Source organism: Siphateles boraxobius, unplaced genomic scaffold (genome assembly GCF_051911475.1).
Source record: "Siphateles boraxobius isolate OS27281-9 unplaced genomic scaffold, OSU_SipBor_1 7, whole genome shotgun sequence".
Taxonomy (NCBI): domain Eukaryota; kingdom Metazoa; phylum Chordata; class Actinopteri; order Cypriniformes; family Leuciscidae; genus Siphateles; species Siphateles boraxobius.
This window is the reverse complement of record NW_027509197.1, coordinates 36,876,817-36,895,210: the sequence shown is the minus strand read 5'-3', so window position 1 is coordinate 36,895,210 and position 18,394 is coordinate 36,876,817. Positions and strand designations below refer to the sequence as shown.

At 38.1% G+C, this 18,394-nt stretch overlaps 1 protein-coding gene across 6 annotated transcripts in view; it reads left to right on the top strand.

Moving 5' to 3' along the window:
• Window positions 1–18,394, top strand: part of b3galt1b (UDP-Gal:betaGlcNAc beta 1,3-galactosyltransferase, polypeptide 1b) — a 159,387-nt gene that overhangs the window by 84,661 nt on the left and 56,332 nt on the right. For 4 of the 6 annotated variants that reach the window (XM_077216237.1, XM_077216234.1, XM_077216232.1 and 1 more), the window contains exon 3: window positions 14,896–14,967. The exons of 1 other annotated variant lie outside the window; for it this stretch is intronic. The gene's annotated coding sequence lies outside the window, so the exon portion shown is untranslated. Of the gene's footprint in view, window positions 1–9,887; window positions 9,924–14,895; window positions 14,968–18,394 lie in introns of those variants that run through there. One more of the 6 variants, XM_077216235.1, reaches the window with a different exon arrangement.

Here is an 18,394-nt window from a genome sequence, read left to right as displayed (position 1 = left end):
CAGAACTCGTGGTGCGTTCACGCCATGTCGGAATTACCATAATTATGAGTTTGTTTGTGTGTGAAAATGGCTTAAAATCAAATACAGTACTTGGTAATTCAAGAAACAGATATTATGGTTGACACTAGCTCCGGTTTATTCATCACACCCTTTAAGGTTGAATGCATTGCATTATGGAATACAGTATTACTCGTGATCAGCTCTGCTATTTGGTCATTTGTGTATTCTGTGCATACAGAAAATGTACATACTGTTAAAATACTATATACGGCAGCAAGCTTGGAGTAGTGCAGGATAACAGGATTATACATATTTAAGTGACCAGAAGACAGATGTAAAAGCATGTTTTGTCCATTCATATCCTAAAAGGAAAGATTAGATGGACATTTTTACAGGGTTTTAATCTAGGGTCACATACTTAAGTAGTACCGAATTAGCCTTTTTGTACTATAAAACTCCACTGAAATAAAAACCAAATTTTGTAATGAATGTCTCTGAGATTTCTTAAACCCTAAATGGCTCTATAAATGTTCTGAATAGAATGACTTTGCCAGAGCAGTTGCCCTTGAAGTCAGGTTACATTTAGCAGGGATGGAGAAAGAGCAGTTGGCAACGACAGTCATAACTTGAATGGTTGATAAATAAATCAGTATTTATTTAAATTAGTAAATCTGTAAATCACTACTTAACCTCTGGAGTAGGAGTGGGCCATGTATGTCACGGTGAATATCACAACACTGGTTTATATATGCAGTAACCATGTAAAAAAAAAAGGTCTGTGTTTGGATATTTCAGTAAATAAAATACTTGATTAATTTGAAGTACTTCATCTAATCTGATTGTTTTCTCTTTTCATTTGTAGCGCAAACCAAAAGATAAGAGTATTCATATCAACTGAACAAAAATGATTATGAACACAATGAACTGAAGTCTGGCATCAGTGCAAAAACAGCTTCGCATTATGAAATACTTCAGGTGAAAACAAAAAAGAAAACAGTAAAACTATTATTACAAAATTAATAGTTCTAATCTATAGACCGTATGTAGCCCCGCCCCTTTTCAGCCCCACCCCCCTATTTCCACAGCATGAAGGTAAGATCCTACGGATTTATGAATAAATCACTCGTTTTAAAATCTACCTGGTCTACTGACATTTGTAGTGAATAGTGAGATTATGTAATTGTGGAAGCGGTGCGTGCTAGATCTTAAAGAGAAGCAGGGCTAGTGGAAATTCAACCTCAACTCCTAGATTAGTTATAAAAAGCTTGGAAAAAATGATTACCCTTATGAAACTACTGCACTTGGATCCTTCCTACACTAAATTGTTTTGCGTTTCGGGGGCTTTCTAGGCAAAGGAAATATGTCATTTGTAGATGGAACAAGTCGCTACCTTGCAGAATATACTTTTTCCCGACAGCCTTAGATGCGTTTTTGTTGAATGTAGTTTACAGGGAGGTTAGGCAACAGAAAGAGAGCGATGTATTTACATTAGTGTTGTGTCGCTTTGAATTTACGGGTGCAGGAAAGCTCTGTGTATTTCTCTCAGGCAAAGAGGCCGTATGTTTATGCTTTTATGACTGACAAATAACCATACAGTGAAAGAATCATTGTTTAAGCTTCGGATTAGAGATTTCAAATTGAGTCGGAAAGCTGAAAAAAGAAACAGTTATCAAAAAAGCCTGCAGTTCTCAAATCCTACAGATCTGGCTGATATGTGTTTATTCAGGAAATCGATATAAAGTGAAGGCAAAGGAGTAATTGATTTAACGCATTCCATGCGTGGCCTTTACACTACACTAAAGAAATCTTAGATATAGGTTAAATATATATATATATATATATATATATATATATATATATATATATAATACAACTGCATTTAATGTATTTTTTTTATTCCTTTAATAACCTGGATGTTTCATCTGGAACACCATAAATCTCTACTGTGCCAGTTTTTATTCAGTGAACAATAGGCGGTAGACTTTATGATTTATATGTGTATATAAATACTAATTTCTTCACAAAAACCGCTGATCATTTTCCAAGAACAACTGATCATTTTACACAGTTTCACTGTGTAGGCGAAAACATGCTGCACCTGTATGGTTTGATTTTAGAACGTCCTTGCCAGTGTTAAAAACAAGACGGTTTTTCAGTCGTGCGATACATGGTAGACATGTGCAGGGTCAATCTGAGATCCTGGAAACTGCTGGGTCAAAGTCAGTCAGAGAGGCAGTAAATAGACTACAGTATGTGTGTGTGTGGGGGGGGGTTGTGCAGAATAGCTCTCACTTTCACCAAACTCATTGAATGTGTCTTTAAAGACCATCAGGACACATGTTTCCTCAAGCTTTGTTTCCTTTTTTCCCCTCAGATCAGCAGTGAGTCAGGATGGTCGAATTGTCAACTAGCCATCAAACAATTGATCAGTCATTTAGTGATGTTGACTACATAATACTTTTTTGTTTACTTTAAAATGTAGCATTGGTGTTTTAAAGGGGATGGATGTAGAGAAATACAGTGTTTGGTGTGGATAGCATGTAACTGAAGAGAGTAATATTTGTACATATTTGGTATTTTCATGACTTCCTTTATGTTTGACCAGTTTTTATGATTTCTCTTGAGAAACTTGAGGGATTTGTCATGTAATATTTTGTTCTAATCTCTCCTCGATGTTTGATCGTTAATATATACATTCAAAAGTTTGGGGTTAGTATGATTTTCTGTAAAAGAAAATAATACTTTTATTCAGCAAGGGAACATTAACTTGATCAAAAGTGACAGTGCTGTTATTTTGAACTTTCTATACACCAAAGAAAATAGTTTCATGGATTCCACAAACATTTAAAGCAGCACAAGCATTAATAATTACATTTATTCGTTTAGCTGACGCTTTTATCCAAAGCGACTTACAATTACTATATTTCAGAAGTCGCACGCCTCTGGAGCAACTAGGGGTTAAGTGTCTTGCTCAGGGACACATTGGTGTCTCACAGTGGATTCGAACCCGGGCCTCTCACACCAAAGGCATGTGTCTTATCCACTGCGCCATCACCACCCAATTATAGTAATATATATATATATATATAAAGAATTATATATTTTTTATTGAGCAGCAAATCAGCATATTAGAATGATTTCTATAGGATCATGTGACACTGAAGCCTGGAGTAATGATGCTGAAAAGTCAGCCTTTTTTTAAATTTTTATAAAATTTCACAATTTTACAGTTTTACTGTATTTTGTCAATCATAAGTGGCTTTAAAATAATTGAAATATCTTACTGACCCCAAACTTTTGAACGGTAGTGTATATGGGGAGTGAAACTGAGGTCCAATGAGATCTCAGTGTGGGCGGAGCTACAAAACCAGCAGAAGTAGAAGCTCATCCGGCAAAATGCAGTGTTGCTTCATCATGGTCACGGACATATATGTGTCCATCGGTAATATATGCTTGTTTTGCTTTAAGACGTACAGCTGGAGGAGGTTTCTGATGAAACCTTCAGGCTAAATGATGTTGTGTTTCCATGCACAGGTGCAGAAGTTGCATTTCTCAAGGAGAACGCGTTTCTCCAACACAAGCTGAAGTCACAGATCCAGGGCCGTGACAGTTTATGGTTGTTTGACAAATTGAAGTTGCTTTGAAATTGCACAGAAAGGTCACTGAGTGATTGTGTCGGTTCCTCCTCACGCCGTGGTGTTGTGTCTGCACCGAGCCGTCTGAGAGCTCATGTTCCACATGTTTGACTGGCTCTTATGGATATGGAGATGCTGTATTCTCTGCATGTCAGATTGCAGTTTTGGGCTCTTTTGTCTGCATTTGAATGCGAGTTGACACCGTAGCTCTTCTCTTCTCTCTCGGCTGTGCATAAATCACAGTTTTAGGCTGAGAACAAGGTGAAACATTGATTTTGTTGTAGCAGGTTGAGTGTGAGTGTTTCTTCGGAAGGAGGATGAATGGATCTGCTGCAGTTCATCTGTGTGTGTCTCTCTTCATGGTATCAGATGCTAATTCCCAGGGTAATTTGATCATTCCTTTTTTCGCCTCTCCTTTTCGCCTCTCGTGTCATCTTGTCTTCTTCTCTGCTTGTATCCTCTTCTCTTATCGTGTCTAGTCTTGTCTCGTCTCCTCTCATTCTGTCTTCTTCTCCCGTTTCATTTTCTGTCAGTGTTTGACAAAGTGCTCAAAAAGTGTATCTAGATAATCCACTATACTACTGCAAAATATATATATATATATATAGCTACACTCAAAACTATCCTTCAGAAAAAGTTTATAGTTACTCTAAAAATAGATGTAAATTGTAGCTTGAAATCGTAGCAGTCTGTAAGATTTTTTCATACTTTTAAAATTTGCTCTACCAAGCTGCATTTATTTGATCAAAAATACATACATACTAAATACAATACAATAATGTGAAATATTATTACAAATTAAAGTAATTTTTTAAAATATTAAAATATAAAATATTTTTTTTGGAAACTATGATCAATTCTTTCAGGTTATTTTGATGAATAGAAAGTTTAAAAGGGCAACTTATTTTAAATGAAAAATGTAGTTTTACTGTCAGTTTGAATCAATTTAATGCTGAATAAAAATATTATTATAAATATAATATTATAAAAACAAAACTCGGTAACACTTTATTTTGATGGTCCCTTTTGAACATTCTGTTAACTATAGTAACTTTTCAACTACATGTCAACTAACTCTCATTAGAGTATTAGTGGACTTTCTGCTTCATATCTGCAAACTCTTTATTGTGATGGTCCTCCAACAGACAGTCTACTGACTATAAGTAACTTTGCAACTACATGTCAACTTATTCTAACCCTAACCCTACCAGTCTACTAATACTCTACTAATACTCTAATGAGAGTTAGTAGACATGAAGGTGCAATGTTACTTATACACAACAGAATGTGTTAAAGGGACCATCAAAATAAAGCGAAACCCAAAACTCTGACCCCAAACTTTTTATATAAAGTAAATAAGTAGGCTACACAACTTTTGTTGTACTTCTTTTGTAGATGTTTTTCAAATAAACATAAATCAGATCAATTGACTGCCGACTTCGTGACTATTTTTAATATTTCATATTTATACAAAGTTCTGTCATGAAAATCGAGATGGTGCAGGTCCTTAACTCAATCTGCAATCACATCGTTCTCTATAGGACACAGCTGATTGGTTCTTGCTGTATCAGTAGCCAATGATCTCGCTGCTCAAGTATTTGCTGTTGCAGTTTGCAGTACGCTATATTGTACAGCAGCAGCATGTCTTACTTGCTCACAGCAGCGTGTCGTATGTATTGGCATTAGCAGCTGCAATAACCAAAAGCATCAGCAGTGTAGCAGATCAATGCCGCCAAGACCAAACATATCAACATTGTCTTTTTCATTACCATGTCAAACAGAATTGTCATGACAGATATAAAGTCTGTGATATATCCCCATTATAGTAAAACTCCTTCAAATGATTCAGGCTAGGATTAAACTCACACAGTGTCGGATCTGGGACGACGTGTGACCAATTCTTTAAAACGAACCGACTCAAAAGGGGGATTCATTTTGTGAATCAGGATCGCTAAGCATTGTCTCACATACCTTCTCTGTGGCACATGAAAGCATCTGTCTCAAACACACACTCCTCCCACTCACAGTAAGGTATTGTTGAGTGATGATAGGCCTCCTGTGTCTTTGTGAGCAACTCTCTGTCACCTCCTCACGTATGTGCTCTGCATGTGTGCTTGAGAGAAACAGAGATTGTTTCTTTCCTCCAGGGTTTTGTCTTGTAAGATGCCCCAAATGCTGAGGCGCAGCTCTCTACCCAGGGCCTTGTGCAGTTGGTTTGGCCATCTGCTCAGGGAAACGCTCTTTATCAATCAAAAGCCAGGAGAAACTGGTGTGAAACGTGTTCGGCCACTCACACTGAACTCAGTGGCTCCTCACTGGTGTGGGACTAAGGTACATGGAAATACCGTCGAATTATCAAGGCATGATTTCCACACTGTTTTTGATATGCACCATTATGGCGCTTTTCCACTGCATGGTACGGTACGGCACGGTTCGGTACGGCTCACTTGTGGCGCTTTTCCACTGCATGGTACGGTATGGTACAGCTCGTTTCGGCTCGCTTTAAATGGTACCACCTCTGTTGAGGTTCCAAGAGTACCGTACCGATACTAAAATGTGACGTGAAAACACTGCAGATCACTGATTGGTCAGACAGACAGAATCGTCACTACCAGCGTCATTGTATTTGCGAGACATCAAACCCGCTAGATTTAAGTAGCCAGTAACAGCCACCGCTGTAGCACCTGTTTTAAAACTACTTGCTTGACTTGCTTGAAGAAAAAAAGCTTCCAAAAAAGAAATGGCTGAATCGTGGTCAGTGGACGAGAAGTGCAGACGTTCCTCTTGTTGGTTGTTGAGGAGCGGATAAACTATAACGATCAGTCATAATCCCACCCACTTTGAAGCGATACTAACTGCAGTGGAAAACCAACCGAGCTAAAGCGAACCGTGCCATGCCGTGCCGAGTCGCAGCACGAAGTGGAAAAGCAAAGCTAAAGCGAACCATGCTGAGCCGTACCGAGCCGTACCATGCAGTGGAAAAGCACCAACAGAACAACACATAGTAATAAACAGCAGTATTTACCTACATTTATTTATACTAAAACATTTTTATGCGCGAAAAATGCCAATTATAGACATCCATTAACAGTTTTTGAGTGAGATTGAACAGTTTTGAATCAATTCATTAGGCAGACAGAGAATGAATCAAATTGATCAGTTCATATGCTATTTTTGCTACTGAAATTTAGATCAGAAATGCTATACACTATAATGGAACCACAGAAAGCACTTTAAAAGTGATATTCGCAATGTTACCTCATTTTTTATAAAATTATAGTGAATTAATTGCACATATTATATCGCCCAGCCCTAGTATGCAACTGTGTGTGTGTGTGTGTTCCTGGTATTCCCTACATTATAGGGACTACAAATGTCCTCACAATAATACCAGTCAATTTTGACCTTGTGGGGACATTTTTTTTTATCCCATGAGGAAACAAGCATATAAATCATACAGAATAATCTTTTTTGAAAATCTAAAACAGCAAAAAAGTTTTCTGTGAGGGGTAGGTTTAAGGATTAGTGTTAGTGTAACTTTCTAGTCTGTTCATGTCTTCAAAATTGTCACTGAGAATTGTTTTTTGCGCACACCTACAGTTATTGTGTCTCTGCTGATTTAATCTCCTCTGTTGTCAAATAAGTGCACTGGATCCTCATAGAAACCCAGTACTTGTTTTTATACAAGCACATGTATTCTGCTTTGATATTACACTTTTGACACAGATATTTTTATGTGGATATGTGGTTGTTAAATTATTGAAATATCAGCTTGAAATATTAACAAGGGTACTTCAAAGTCATAGGTGTTTAGATGACAAATAGGTTTGGAAATCTACATATTTTCCAAATCATCAGGGAAAAGAAGCTTTCGTGGTTTTGTGTTCACATGCATTAATGATGGGGGGGTTACACTGCATTTAGATGCAATGAAATGGCACAAAGTGTGAGGTGCATTTTGTAGTATTTTTAACTTGACATGACATTATAAAATAATTTTGATCATATTTGTGCACAGTGTGAACAAATCCAACAAATTGCATGTCTTGAAGTTCCTGTATGTAGTGCCAGTAAGTGTTCTTTTGAAATACATTATGATGATTTGTACTGGGAAAAAGGTTTCCAAGTCCTGAGCTTGTATTAATAGGAACTGAATGTGAAAATTGACATCTTTTATTCAATGCAGTCAGACTCACAAAAGCCTTTATCCAGGCGGGCAGCCTGCTGTGGCCTGTATTAGATTTGGCCCGCAGACAGCAGGTAGCAGAACAAACTCTGCACTCGTTGATTAGACTGGATCCAAATTTGCACCAATAAATCACACCCCTGAATGTGATCGTATGGTTTTTCTCTCCATTTAGAAACAGATTACTTTTTGGGATTTTATTGAGCAATAATGCAATTATAAAAGAGTGAGGCTTCAGTCTTTGCTTAGTCTAAACCCAAGCTTGATTTAATCTTCCTCCTCCTGTTTGTGTCATCAATGACAATACAATACTAACATAGAGTAAGAAAATAGAGCTATACAATGAATTTGACCAGCATTATTAGCTTAGATTATGGATTCAACCTTTTTTTGGTCATCCAAAACCCTTTGTGTTGCAAACTCGGACATCCAAACACCCTTTATTTGGATGTCCGAGACTTGAAGATACAAATTCAGCTTTATTGGGACAATTCAGAATTGTAATCCATATAACAGGCAAAAGGTCTAACACACGGGCAAACAATCCACATAAAACAAGATCCAACAAACACAGGCAAACAGAATAACAGGCAGATAATCAAAAAGCAAGACACAGGAAACCTAGCCTGGTTCCGCCCTCCTACGTACTTCCGCTCAATTTTCATTTTCCTTCAGTATTACGTCTGGGATTGTGCTGTAGTCTTTGGTTTTCTCCAGTCAATCTTTTACCGGGCCAATCAGCGAACAGAGGGAGTGGCTGAGAACGATGATGTTGATGTTGTGCTTTATTTTGAGTTGTACTTCAGTAAAGGCAGCGGAGAAAGATGCGAGCAAAGCCATTCGGTCCGTTGTGGCAACGCTGCCGAATATCAAGAAGTTAAAGCCGGAGCAAGAACAATCTTTGCTTAGTTTTGTTGGTGGCCATGATGTTGTGGCCCTCCTCCCCACGGGGTTCGACATGACATACGTCACGACCAAACGTTAGCAATTGGTTATGGCAGATCTAGAGAGACTCTGGGCAGATCCAATAGTTTTAGACTATAACTGAGTACCCGCCTACAAGGAAGTTAACTCTTGTCAATGGAGCGGAGCCAGACTCTATGTACAAATGAAATGTACGAGAGTCTGGTGGGACCAGGATACAGGAAACCAGGATAATGCTCAGAATTGCAGTGTAACACAAATACAAGACTTTGCAAAGCACATGAAAACACATGGCTTATAGAGAGGGCTTAACAAGCTGAACCTAATCACAACATAATGAGTGCAGGCAATGGGTTAATGGGAAATGAAGTTCATGATGATATAGACCAGGAGTTGGGAGGAGTGCCCTCTGGTGGAGATTATTGGCACTTTGGGCCCTATTTTAATGATCTAAGCACATGGTCTAAAGCTCACATCACAAGTGCAATCAGGGTTGTCTGAATCCACTTTTGCTAGTTTAACACTGTGAAAAATTATCGGAAAAATTATGGTCTAAAAGGGTTGTCCCTATTCTCTTAAATAGTAATGGGTGTGTTTTAAGCGTAACGTGCAATAAACCAGTCAGAGTGTAATTTCCCATTCCCTTCAAAAGCCAGTTGCGCTCTCGCCATGGCGGATTCGCTATTTACATGGCAGAATTTGCAAGCGGAGAGACTGAACACGTCTCCAGAGAGGAAACGTATCTGCTTGTGCGCGAGGTTAAGGCAAAATACACCTGCGTTGCGCCTGGAATCGCATTGCGCCGGGTGTATGATAGGGTCCCTAGACCTAAAAGTGCCCCCACCCAAGATTTAAAAAATGTATGGGGCATTTTTCTCAGGAGAAACATCTGAAAAGAAGGAGACTTCATCAGAAGTCCATTTAACCTCATAACCAGTCAAGGTATTATTATAGAGATCTCATATGTGCTTTTTTCTGTCCTCTGGGCCAGGACTTGACTAAATGAGTCACTAATTGTTCCTGCCCACCAGTCCTACCCTACATAATGATTTATGAAAGAAAGGCAGTATGCATGAAATAGGCAGAGGGGAATCATGCAAGATTTACCACGTTTCTCTGATGGCAGAGTGCCAGTGAATTCCTCTGGGCTTTTGTGCTGCGGTGTTCGTACAGTGAAGGTGAGTGTAAACACATCCTCCATCACGATTCCAGATAGTAGAGGGCTACAGCAAGGTCACTGGAGAACAAGGATCTTCTTTTCATTGACAGAAAACACTCCTGATAAAAGCTACAGCTCAAGGCGACCTGGGGCTTTACATTTCATTGCGTTCAGACCAAAAGTCAGTGTTGTAAGAAACCCCTGGAGCTTATGTGATTACAGTAGTATTTGAAGAGCACTGGTATGGAGAACCATAATTTCTAGTCTGAAAATTTTCCTATTTAAGCTTATTGCATAAGCTCATGATAGCATTTTTTGAAGATACTTTTATGAATGTTATTAATCCTTTATGATTCACTGTATGTATGTACAGCAGACTATCATTAAAGGAGTCATATGCTTTTTATTGTTTTCCTTTTACTTTAGTGTGTAAAGCTCATAGTCTCCCACAAAGTGTTTTTTAATAGAGGACACTGACCAGACCTGCCTAAAACGCCTCAACCAATGTCCAGATATTACTTCCTCAAACGTCCACGTCAAAATGTGAAATATTTGCATAATGTCCGCCCAAAAGCAAACGCAAAGAAAGATTCGCCTTCTTTCTTTGCTTTCTTTGCTTCAGTGAATTGAAGTGTTATGTCGCGGAAACACTTTCAGGGGTTAGTCAGAGTTTAGGATTTATTAATACAACTGTTCTAGTACAACCCAAAAGTTTGTGAGTAGTACAACGCAGGCTATATACTGTACAACGACTACTGTCTGTTTACAAATGCTTTAAAAGCCTTGGAAGCTGAAGCTTGTGATTATGGAAAGAGGCATTACATATCGGATGCACGCTCCTAAGGTCAAGGAAAACATCTCGGAGCACTGCTTGCTGGAAGGACCTTTTGTTAAGTAATCCCAGAAGGTGGTCTTTGGTTGGGTTTTAAACTTGTATTGATAGAAAAAAAGATTCAAGGCACTTCTTCCGGTTCAAAAAGTTAAAAAGCCCCTGAGGAAGGCTGAATTGCCTAAATGCATCAGTGTGCAGTGTTTTAGTTATTTTTAATGTTTCCAGAGTGAGCCATGGTTTGAATAAAGTTGTTTGGCCAATCACAACGCACTAGAGGGCAGATTCACTAAACAGGGCAAATTAGCGCGAGAGATTAGCACAATTCCAAACAGCGCCGATGGGAGTGGAAGGTTCTGCGTGTGATCTACTGACGACTCGCAAATTAAAGAACACAGATGCAGTCAGATCATTTCCATAATGACCAACGCAATCTACCAGCCCAGGAAACACTGGTCCGACGGCAACGTCGTGTCCCTGGCAAAAAATAGTCGCAGTAGGACAGCATAAATCGGTAAAAATATGTAACACAGAACAGATAACGTCAAAGACGTCCGTTTAACTTTAATTTTGGAACTATTTTTCAAACATGATGGGACGTGTCAGAGGGACGTCTTTTCAACGGTCATTAAAAGTCCAAATGTTTGCTGGGAGAAAGCGTCTGGTTTAAGACATCCTTTTTTTGGGCGGCAAATAATAGTGCAAACACAAGTACATTGACTAGCGCAAACCTTAGTAAAACACCTTCCATGATTCATTTCAATACTCTCCTCTCAAAAATGTTGCACCTGAAAGGGAAACTCCTACAAATGCATATGCAATAAGGTCAGCCGCAAAAATAACACTGTCCTTTTCAGCGCTAATTTTTCACTGTGTGTCTTTAGTAAATCCTGACAGTAGTTTTTTAACGCCATAAGAGGGTTTGCGCAGGAGTAAGCTGTTAGTAAATCTGACCCTAGGTCAGCTGGCCAATCAGAGCACTCTGAGCATTTCGGGAGGAGGGGCTTTGTAGAAATCAGTACGTTTCAGACTGACTGGAAATACAGTAGAGGAGCTGCAATAATGTACATAAGTAAACAATGAAAGCATGTTAACCTATCAGGGTTCAATATCAAGTCAGTATCTGGTTTGGCCATCAGCTGCTGCTACTACAGTGCATCTCATCCTCAAGGAATCATCGATATTATATCTTCATTTACATAATTTATATTATGAATTTTAAGTCAACAATGAACTCATCTGTGTCTATTTTAATTTATCAAAGTAGGTGAAACAGCAAAGGTAAAGTTAATACTGAAATGAAAGTCTCATGAGCTTTGGACAAGCAATAAAATGTTCCTTCTGGATTGGATCCATCTCTGCTATCAAAATCTGATTGCTTCACCAGACATATAAATCCTTGTAGAATAATCAGTTGTGTCTGTGAAGGCTCAGCTGTCTAATGCTAAAAAAATCTTCTGCAGCCTCATCAGTGCATGTCTAAGTATATATGAACAGGTGAGCTCTCGTTTCCACTTTAACAAGCTCGAGTCTGTGCAAATCGAATGTTCATAGATGACAAAGTGAAGGTAGGTGACATGACAGAACTTTACTGCAGAACTTGAGCGCGGCTGGATCTCTCAGCAGTCGTTCTGTCGTTGTCTCTGCGGTGGTATTCTCAGCACGGATGCTGATCCAGGCAGTTGCTAGCAGCCGTCTCTAAGGAGTCCCCCATCATTTAATCTCACCGCAGAGACGGAGGCAAACCAGCCACAGAAACATAAGCAGATGCCCAGATTTATTAAATATAGAGGAGTTTAGTATAGACACCGCTCTAGTGAACTGGATATATTAGTCTCTAGCAGGTTACTTGTTTACTTTGTTGAAGCACACACATACTTACAGAATTCAGACAAACTGCAACGTTCTCAAGTCCCAGAAGGCTTATGGAAATGAAGGTCTGAAGTTTCAATTGATTGTTTTAGTGTTACATTTGCTACATACAAAACTGAACATGATGAGTCTCATGCTCATATTTTGCCTGAATGTTCAAAACATCATGTAATCAATATTGTATATAGTCTCTCTCATGGAAGCCCTGTATAATTAGGGTCCAAAAAGTGATTTTTGTATTGACATAGCATGCAATTTAAAACAGCTGAACGGAGCACACCATACTTTGTGTTTCTTAGAAGTTGCATGGCTGAGACAAATAGCAAGATGCAACACAACAGCAAAAAACTCATGTCTGCATTAAAAAAAATAAAAAAATAGTGCTTCTCAAGCAGGGGTCCGGGGCCCACTGGGGGCCCCCAACAAACTTCCAAAGGGGCTGCAAGATTTATCTTTAAAACACTAACTTAATTAAAATGCTAAAAGAAATTTAAATTAAATCAGATTTTTTCCCTCCTCAGTAACTGTGATATCTGATGTGTGCCACGCAGAACGCACAGCCTTCTGACAGAGATATATTCAACTTATAAACAGGTGAATATCTATAGGCTTTTATTGCATAACCTGACCTCACAAAACAAAGATATTGACAAATATATGACTTAGAGGCAATGCACAGCATTGGGATAACAGCAGGTGATTTGAACACTGACAATAATTGTCTTGAAATGCATTATTGAAGGCTGTAGTGGTGGTCGAAGAGAATGAATTTAGAGACGAGACTTTTCAGAGAGGGTTTTATTGTGCAGGCAATACTGGTAAACTTAAGCATGGCACAGCCACAAAGTTTTTACAAAAACATTGAAGATATAAAGATCTAGATTGACCTCACTAAATGACTATGGTTATTAGATGACTAGTTGGTCATCCCTTCCACCCATAACTAATTAAATAGGATTTCTATTCTAACCAGATGTGACGAGCAACAGGGCATTTTGTCAGTGGCCTGGTGTCCGTTTTTATGCAGTTACTCCAGGTAGCTCCGCCCACTGTGAAATCTCATTGGTCTAATCAGGTTAAAATCAGGTTCATCAGATACAGTATAGTTCTAATTGGCTCTAATTTTGTGACGTCCGGATGAATTGATTGTTGTATCAAACAAGGCATGAATGTCATTGAGACCTGTAAAAAATGATATAATTTTTTTGGTTGCAGTTTACTTCAGCATCTCAAAAAAATTGCTGCATTGATTGTTTCCTGGTTAGGACACACTTTTAGATGGGCTGCTGGACAAGTTATGTTTCAACAACATCTGTGTATTCACAGAAAACATAGGTCTCACAGGAAGCAATGAAAAGCTTAATTTGTTTTTGTAATATCTTGAGTTATGAGAGCTGTTATTCACTTGTACTTATTGGATCATAGCGGAATCTGTAGGGAGAGCGAGAAACATGATTATACTCATCAATATGCTCAAGTCTTGTTTGTTTTTTTCCGCAGCCACAGATGGCCAAAGCTTTGAGTTCAATAATGCAATATTCAAAGAATAAATTATGTACATTGTAGAGTTGCATTAAATAAAAACAAAAACAAAGCTGAAGGTGTTTACTTCAAAATAGTGCCGGTTGAATTTCTAAAGATTGCTGGAGATGCTTCTGCTAGTACCTTTCATTATTATCAGTATGCATCATGAGGTTATGAAATGCAAATGATTTTGTGTGTTGTTTGTATTTGCTGTGTTGTTGCCTGTTGTTAAAGCCTTTCTGGATCAAGTGTTTGAAATACAGGAATATACACTACCATTCAAAAGTTTGTGCAATTAAACAAAAAAAACTAATTAATACTTTTATCCAGCAAGGATGCATAAATTGATCAAAAGTGACACTAAAGACATTTTCAGAAATTGATAATAGATTTTTTTTACTGTATTTTTGATCAAATAAATGCAGCCTTGGTGAGACTTCCTATATTTAAAATCTTACAGACCCCAACACTTTTGAATGGTAGAGTAAAGATGCTCGACCCTCATTACAAGCAGTTTTCAAGGCAGTGGCTTTGTGTCATAAATTCCAATTAATAACTATTAATATTATAAATATTGTATATTAATACATTTCAGGACATATTTGTTTACTTTGTACAATTCTGGTACTGTTTTAGTTTGCTACTACAATCGAAACCAGTTTTCCTGAAGCAAAATCACTGCTTTACAGAATGTCTGCACATACCACTTGTCTATATGAGTGTGAAACCTGATATTGAACCAATCAAGTCTTTTTTTACCCCACAGCAGGACACTTTCACCTTGAGAATGAGAGGCGAGCGTTTCCAGTTCAACCACAGCTGAAATGGCACGACACAAGTTAGTCCTTCATGTTTTCAAGTTCTTCCCTCTTTTGTAAATATCCTTAGCAAAACTGTATTTTAAAGTACATTATATAGGGCATGCACATATATTGACTTTTACTAGCTGACTAGATGTCCAAATAAGTAGCTGAGGCATTTACAGCCGGCTGGGGAGTTTGTATAACACAGTTGAGATGATGCTGAGAAATAAGGCTGCTTTGCATTGAAACACATCCTGATTTTGCGGAGTTATTATTTTGTTGATCCTGGAACAACATTCATGTCTAAAAATGTAATGCCTACCCCTAAACCTAACCCTGATAGTTATCCCTAAAATCAGAAGGAAACGACAGGTGAATAACACGGATGTAGAAGCACCTAACCCTGGATGTAAGTCTAAACTTGACATAACTATAAACTTGTCCCTCAAATCCGATTGGTTTATTGGAATGTTGTTTCAAGAACATGTTGCTCTTGGTGAAATCAGGTGTGCATCATGAACAGTGCAAAAACATCCACATACAATTTTAGTGTGTCTTTGGGCAAAATATGATTCGTTTTCCAGGGTTACAGTACCGGTATTCAGAAGTGTTTTGGCTTGTGTGTGGAGCATCGGCTGTGTGGTTTGTTTATAATGTGCCAAATGTTTTTACACACTTTGCACTAACATCGCTGTACTAACAACAGGATGTTGGCATTAATGTCCTTGAATTGTCAGAGAGTTGCCAAGGTGGATGAAAATTTGATCAGCATTGAAATTGCCTGGCTTGGTGCATTTTAATCGCTCAGAAATGTCTCTGCTCCCTGGCACTGACCAGAACTGAGCTATTTGCATTTCGAGAGGTTGATGTTTACTTCACCGCCTCAGGCGAATTACCAGAACTGAGGCCAAATGCAGAAAGAAAGCACAATTATTGTGTTCTTTACTTTGAATGAACCTTAGGATATTCCTACTGACTGAGGCGTTCAACAATGGGCTTGAGTTTTAATAATATTGTATCCTGAAGGCAGAGAGCAAATGGGTTAAATGTGCATAATTTGATAACTTTATTTAGGTCATTCCGGTTCTGCAGTACATTTTGAACTTTTTGAAAATGAATAGGCTTCAAGGTAGTATTTGTGTCAATTCAAGGTAGTATTTGTGTAAATCGTACACCAGACTTTCAGACCAGTCGAAGAAAGAATGTAAATGATAGTATAGGCAAGGCAAGTTTATTTAAATGACACATTTCATACACAGTTGTAATTCAAAGTGCTTTACAGAAAAATTAAAATGATATAATCCCATGTTTGCTTAATTGTGTTATTGTAGTGAAAGAAATCAAAATATAATATCATTTCCATCTTTAAAAATTGCAAGTTTATTATTTTATCCAATATGATGAGGACATAAAAATGTGCGGCATGACCCATTTACATTATATTGTAGTGCTAGTTGTCACAGCATGATGAAAATGAATTTATGTAATGGGGTGGAGGGTGGTGGATGCTTTAGAAAAAGGACAGATGAGGCTTGAGGCAACAAAAATCTCATTCTCCCTCCCTTCAGGAAAAATGAGAGGCAAGCATAAACAGCAGGGTTGACGTTTCATACCAGAAATTCATTATACACAATCAGGATGGTAGCTAAATGACTGGCAATAAATGAGTTTCCACTTCATGCTGTAGTATTCCATTTTAGTATATAATGCAATATAATACAATTCTGACACGGGATTTTTCAAACAATACTGGTTGCGCAGGATCTGTTAATGAGGTTCTTGATATGTTACATGAAACATTTCTTAAAATGTGTCGGTTTTGTGAATTCAAAAGAAAAAGAAAGTTCTAAATACTCATAAAAGCTCATTTGATTAAACGTATGTGTTTAATTTATGTTGGCTCTACTTTTTGAGCGTTAGGGACTATAGTGTGTGTGTGTGTGTGTGTGTGTGTGTGTGTGTGTGTGTGTGTGTGTGTGTGTGTGTGTGTGTGTGTGTGTGTGTGTGTGTGTGTGTGTGTGTGTGTGTGTGTGTGTGTGTGTGTGTGTGTGTGTGTGTGTGTGTCCAAACTTTTGATTGATCATGTAATTTTCGTGTGATCTTGTAAACCTCTTGGCGTGTGTTTTATTTCAGCTGGGTTTCTTTGCTTTGGTTCTGAAGCAGAGGCGTAATCGTTCGTAAGAGTGCTGTGTACAGATCTACACTCTGCAAAGGGCTGTAAGTCATGCTAATATATATTAGCATTGTTTTTTCCTACCTCAAATAGACGCCAGAAGACTGGTCTCAGATCAGCGTCATCCTGGTAACCTTTACCATTTGTGCTGTGACTCAGCTGCGCCCAGCTGTTTACCCTGAGTGAATGCGCTCTGCGTATCGCCAATGTGTGTGTTAGATCGTGTGTGTAGAGTGCAGGCCTGGGGAACAGAAGGCAATGAAACCTTAATTACATCCTCCCTTATCTTGCTTCCTTCTCTCTCGTCCTCTGGAGCTGCGCGCTATCAGCACTTTGAATTAGAGTGCTCTGCACGCCGCCATGGCTTCACCTGTGGATAAACAACCTTAGGGACCCATTGTTTGAGAAGGGTGCGCTTCGTCTGAACAATACACAACCGTCTGCACCAAAAAACGATGTTTTTTTTTTGCATGTGTACATTCCTGCTTCTGGTGTTATCTTGAGTTATCATGAGTTCTAATAGTGGAACAAACAAAACAATTTTTACCGGGCTGTATGAACAATCTGAAAAGATTCATCTTGGTTCATGAATATTAATTACAAATCATTTTTTTATGTGATCAACAATGTTTATTTATTTATTGAATATCAGCATATTTAAATATATGAACATATTAGGGCTGTCAAAATTAACAATTTTGTTAAAAATATTTAACAATTAACGCAGCATCTGTCTTTTTGTCATCCTTTGGCTGCGCTACTATATGATCACGCTACCATTATGCTCTTGACTGAATAACTTTTGTAGCTTTAATAAGGATTAATCTGCATTCAAATGATTATTGAAGACTGTGCAGTGTTTGATAATCCAATTTCTGTATATGTACCTGTTAGACCTATACCTGACTAAAATACACACTTTCAGATAGATAGATAGATAGACAGACAGATAAATATATCGATAAATAGATGAATGATGAATGGATGGATGGATGGGTGGATGGATGGATGGATGGTATTCAATTATTCAATTCTGTATTTCGCAAAACCCTGTAAAAAAGTGGAATATTTTTTTAAAACATTGGCCCTTTGATGTTTAGAATATGAGTGAGATCAAAGGCTGTGATCCTCAAAACTACATGCTTGACTAACAGATTTAGACCACTTTTCAAAAAAAAATCTAAAAGTAAAAATGTCCCGACTTACTACACAGACAAGAACATTATAAAGTAATGCTAGACGGAGCTGGTTGCTGGTGCCCCAAAAGCAAATCTTCACCCAGCACCAAG